Consider the following 6000-nt stretch of genomic DNA (forward strand, 5'->3'; position numbering starts at 1 on the left):
ACCTTGATGCGCGTTAAGACTTCCAGCACCTCCCTCTCTGTAATATGTACACTCCTCAAGACATCACTATTTCTTTCCCCAAGTTCCCTAACATCCATGCCTTTCTCAACCGTAAATACCGATGTGAAATATTCATTCAGGATCTCACCCATCTCTTGTGGTTCCGCACATAGATGACCTTGTTGATCCTTAAGAGGCCCTACTCTCTCCCTTGTTACTCTTTTGCCCTTTATGTATTTGTAGAAGCTCTTTGGATTCTCCTTTGCCTTATCTGCCAAAGCAATCTCATGTCCCCTTTTTGCCCTCCTGATTTCTCTCTTAACTCTACTCCGGCAATCTCTATACTCTTCAAGGGATCCACTTGATCCCAGCTGCCTATGCATGTCATGTGCCTCCTTCTTCTTTTTGACTCGGGCCTCAATCTCCCGAGTCATCCAAGGTTCCCTACTTCTACCAGCCTTGCCCTTCACTTTATAAGGAATGTGCTTACCCTGAACCCTGGTTAACACATTTTTGAAAGCCTCCCACTTACCAGACGTCCCTTTGCCTGCCAACAGACTCTCCCAATCAACTTCTGAAAGTTCCAGTCTAATACCATCAAAATTGGCCTTTCCCCAATTTAGAATTTTAACTTTTGGGCCAGACCTATCCTTCTCCATAGCTATCTTAAAACTAATGGAATTATGATCACTGGTCCCAAAGTGATCCCTCACTAACACTTCTGTCACCTGCCCTTCCTTATTTCCCAAGAGGAGGTCAAGTTTTGCCCCCTCTCTAGTCGGGCCATCCACATACTGATTGAGAAATTCCTCCTGAATACACTCAACAAATTTCTCTCCATCCAAGCCCCTAATGCTATGGCTGTCCCAGTCAATGTTGGGAAAGTTAAAGTCCCCGACTATTACCACCCTATTTTTCTTGCAGCTGTCTGTAATCTCCTTACATATTTGCTCCTCAATTTCCCGTTGACTATTTGGGGGTCTGTAGTACAATCCTATCAAAGTGATCTCTCCTTTCTTATTTTTCAGTTCTACCCATATAGACTCAGTGGGCGAACCCTTGGATATATCCCCTCTCACTACTGCCGTGATGTTCTCCCTTGAAGAGTATTTCTCCATTCGAATAATATTTTGCTTTTTTATTTTTCCTCCCAAAGTGGATGACTTCACATTTTCCCACATTATATTCCAATTATATTATATTAAACCTCCCCCACAGCACGAGTTAACCTCCCCATGAGGACACTGGTCCCAGTTCTGTTGAGGTGTCACCCGTCCATCTTGAACAGATCCCTCCTACAGAACTGGTCCCAATGCCCCAGGAACCTGAAGCCCTCTCTCCTGCACCATTGCTCCAGCCACGCATTAACTTGTCTTATCCTACTATTCCTACACTCACCAGCACGAGACACTGGGAGTAATCCAGAAATTACTATCTTTGAGGTCCTGCTTTTTAACTTCCTCCCTAGCTCCTGAAACGCTGCAGAACCTCAACCCCTTTCCTTCCTATGTCATTGGTTCCCACATAGACCACGACTTCTGGCTGTTCCCCTGCCCCCCCTCAAAATGTTCCGCACCCTCTCAGTGATGTCCTTTACCCTGGCACCAGGGAGGCAACACACCATGTGGGACTCACGTCGCCGGTTGCAGAAATGCCTGTCTATCCCCCGGACTTTCGAATCCTCTATAACAGCTGCATTTCTTGTGCCCCCCCTCCCCCGGACCCTGTGCAGCCGAGTCTCCCATGGTGCCGTGGATTTGCTCCAGACTGCACTCCCCCATGGTGTCAACACCCTCACTGGGACTCAACACTGAATACCAATTTGTGAGTGCCACACTCCCAGGGGACTCCTGCACGGCCTGCCTGTTCCTTCTTGTCTGTCCGGTGGACACCCACTCCCTCTCCACCTGAACTCTCTGTAGCTGGGGGGTGACCACCTCCTGAAACGTGCGATCCACAAAACTCTCAGCTTCCCGCATTCACTGTAGTGACGCCAGCCGCCCCTCAAACTCAGAAGCCCTGAGCTTGAACTCCAGCAGATGGCGGCACTTCCTGTACATGTGGTTTTCCAGGACACAAAGTGCGTTCTGGAGTTCCCACATGGCACAGGATGTGCATGGGACGGGCCCCAGCTGTCCTGCCATGGAAACTGTTTCTTTAGCTTTAAGGCACTTTACTGTTTATCAGACAGTAAAACACGAACCAACCACTAAAAAACACTAACCAATGAACTAAATACTGACTGACCTGCCCTCGGCGCGCCTCCTTGCCTTGTTTTGATTCCTCCTGCGTCTCCCTTTATGCTCCGCTCAGTCTAAGTCTACAGTTCTTGGGTTTAAATCACTTAGCACCTCCTTCCCCCTCTGCACCTAATTCCCACATGCACCAAATTCCCAGTTGAATGTGTTCACTCCGTTCGAGGCTCACTCTCTGCCTTTCCCAAACTCTGTGCTCAATCTCCACACTCACATCATCAGTAAATCTCCACACTCACATCAGTGAAAATCCACATTCATCAGTAAAAATACAGAGCAAGGAGTCTCGCACACACCATCCTACAATATACTTTCATTATCTGTGCAGCGAGACCGAGATCAGAGTTTAAACACACTAATACTCACCAACCCGCCTGCAATAGCACATCCCAGGATTTTTATTGAACTCTCTTATTCTCCATTTGTACCACACAGAACAGTGCAGATCCCTTCTCCTCAGGGCACTGCATCACCTGTTATTTAAATCCTCCTGTCCTATAAGATTCTACGATTCCATCAGTCAAAATCCACACACACATCTCCGGTCAAGATCCACAGAGCAAGGAGTCTCGCACACACTCAATCACTGTTAGAGCAAGGAGTCCCGCACGCACCATCCTACAATACACTTTCATTACCTGTACAGTGAGACAGAGACCAAGAGTTTAAACATGCTTACACTCACCAGTCCGTCTTCAATAACACATCCCAGGAGAAAGAGCGAGAGAGAGAGGGGTCAGTGCACCTACCTGCCCTGATATAACAGAAGCTTGTCAGTCAAAAGTCCTCTCCTCCCAGTCCAAAGCCCCTATCCTACCAGCTAACTGCTTTCTCTGTCTCAAACAGCCCCCTGCTGTGGAAAGGTCCAAGTTGAGTCGGTCTGTGAGGGGGGAGGGCATTTTGTCTTGGTGCAGTGACCCAGATTGTTCCTTCCCGGAGCTGTGTGAGGTGAGACCTCCTGCTGGGAGCCTGGTCTAAGGTCTGCTACCTGGAGAGGACAGAGCTCTTTTCACCATTGTGTGCAGACAGGCAGTGAGCAAATGAACTGAACGGAGCCCTCAATCACCTGCAAAGCTCCTTTGCTCACACCTTCTTTTCATTAAACTCACCTCAATTGTCTGATTTCAAAAGTTTCCTTTCTTTTATTTTAACCTGCTACTTCTTTGTCTCGGAGATTTTCTCCTTCCTCAGGCAAATGTTTCAAGAGCTCCTTGAAGCCTACGCATTTATACATATAGAACAATACATGGTGTTTACAGACTGCCCCTGCAACTGCCCGTTGCCAAGGCAATCACCGTGTTCAGACAGAGAGGTGTCACCTGCAGAACCCCCGAATACACATTCAACAAAAAAACAAACAGGGAAAAAAAACAGAGAAAAAAAACACAGAAAGAGGCAGAAACATCCGGAAGGCAGAGAGAGCCAGCAAATGACCCATTATATTAAAAACAGATAACATTTGTTCGCTGGTGGGGTAACGTGTAGCGTGACATGAACCCAAGATCCCGGTTGAGGCCGTCCTCATGGGTGCGGAACTTGGCTATCAATTTCTGCTCGACGATTTTGCGTTGTCGTGTGTCTCGAAGGCCGCCTTGGAGTACGCTTACCCGAAGGTCGGTGGATGAATGTCCATGACTGCGCAACAATCGCCAAACAGGAGGGTTCCCTCCCAGTCGGGGAACACTTCAGCAGTCATGGACATTCATCCACCGACCTTCGGGTAAGCGTACTCCAAGGCGGCCTTCGAGACACACGACAACGCAAAATCGTCGAGCAGAAATTGATAGCCAAGTTCCGCACCCATGAGGACGGCCTCAACCGGGATCTTGGGTTCATGTCACGCTACACGTTACCCCACCAGCGAACAAATGTTATCTGTTTTTAATATAATGGGTCATTTGCTGGCTCTCTCTGCCTTCCGGATGTTTCTGCCTCTCTCTGTGTTTTTTTTCTCTGTTTTTTTTCCCTGTTTGTTTTTTTGTTGAATGTGTATTCGGGGGTTCTGCAGGTGACACCTCTCTGTCTGAACATGGTGATTGCCTTGGCAACGGGCAGTTGCAGGGGCAGTCTGTAAACACCATGTATTGTTCTATATGTATAAATGCGTAGGCTTCAAGGAGCTCTTGAAACATTTTCCTGAGGAAGGAGAAAATCTCCGAAAGCTTGTGAATTTAAAATAAAATTGCTGGACTATAACTTGGTGTTGTAAAATTGTTTACAATTGTCAACCCCAGTCCATCACCGGCATCTCCACATCACTTCTTTGTCTGTTATCCATCTGCTTTTTGATTGCTTTTTCCCTGTTCCCTATCGGTCATAGAATCAAACAGCACAGAAGGAGGCCATTGGGCTGACTCTTTGAAAGATCTATCCAATTAATCCCACTCCCTGCTAATTCCCCGTAGCCCTGCAAATTTTTCCTTTCGAAGTCGACATCCACTTTCTGCTTTTCCCTCTGCTCTTTTTCTCCGTCTCCCCCCGTTCCCTTTATAATCACGACGTTTGCTTCCATTTCCCCCTGTGACACTGTGCAGTCCGTGTGTACAGGTCTCTGTGTCTGTGCTTCAAGCAATGTTTGTCTCTCTCACTGTCTCTGTCTGTGGTAGTCACTGTACCTCAGCCTGTTTTTACTACATTAATTACTTTGCGTCAGTATTTACAGTAGAGGAAGAGGATAGCGTGCTGGACATCCCAAGGAAACTAATTTTGAATCAGGGATGGGGACTCACTGTAATCATAAATCATCAGGTGGCACGAATGTTACGTGCTGCCTGCATCGCAAACAACAGGCGAAGGTTAATCACCGACCGCGATCCCAGCACCTGTTTTCAGGAGTTAACAAATTTAACCCAAGAGTTTAAAGATAGAGAGACACTTGCACTGTCCTACAATATACTTTCATTACTTGTACAGGCATCACTTGTCATTTAAATCTTTCTGTGCTGTAAGGTTCTATGATTCCATCAGTAAAAATCCACATTCAAAACATCAGTAAAAATCCACAGAGCAAGAGGTCTCCCACACACCATCCTCCAATACACTTTCATTACCTGTGCAGCAAGACAGAGATCAAGAGTAATACTCACCAACCTGCCTACAGTAGCACATCCCAGGAGTAAGAGAGAGAGGGGCCAGTGCATCTGCCTCCCCTGATGGAGCAGAAGCTTGTCAGTCAAAAGTCTTCTCCTCCCAGTCCAAAGCCCCCAACCTACCAGGTAACTGCTTTCTCTGTCTCAAACCCAGCCCCCTTCTGTGGAAGAGTCCAAGGTGAGTCTGTCTGTGGGGGGAGGGCCTTCTGTCTTGGTGCAGTGACCCAGGTGGTTCCTTCCTGGGCCTGTGTGAGGTGAGTCCTCCTGCTGGGAGCCAGGAATAAGGCCTACTACCTGTGGAGGCCAGGGCCCTGTTAACCATTGTGCACAGAGTCAGTGAGCTGAAACTGAGGGGAGCCCTCACTCACCTCCAAAGCTCCATTGCTCACTGGAGCATTAATGAAAAGAAGGATCTTCCTTTCATTACAATCACCTCAATTGTCTCATTTCAATGTTCCTTGCTTTATTTTAACCTGCTGCTTCTTTGTCTGTTACCAGTCTGCTTTTTGGTTGCTCTTTCCCTGTTCCCCATCTGTTATAGAATCAGAATCAAACAGCACAGAAGGAGCCCATTGGGCCCATCGAGCCGGTGCCGGCTCTTTGAAAGAGCTGTCCAATTAGTCCCACTCCCCAGCTAATTCACCGTAGACAAATTT

The sequence above is a fragment of the Heptranchias perlo genome, chromosome 9 (assembly GCF_035084215.1).
Source record: "Heptranchias perlo isolate sHepPer1 chromosome 9, sHepPer1.hap1, whole genome shotgun sequence".
Lineage (NCBI taxonomy): Eukaryota > Metazoa > Chordata > Chondrichthyes > Hexanchiformes > Hexanchidae > Heptranchias > Heptranchias perlo.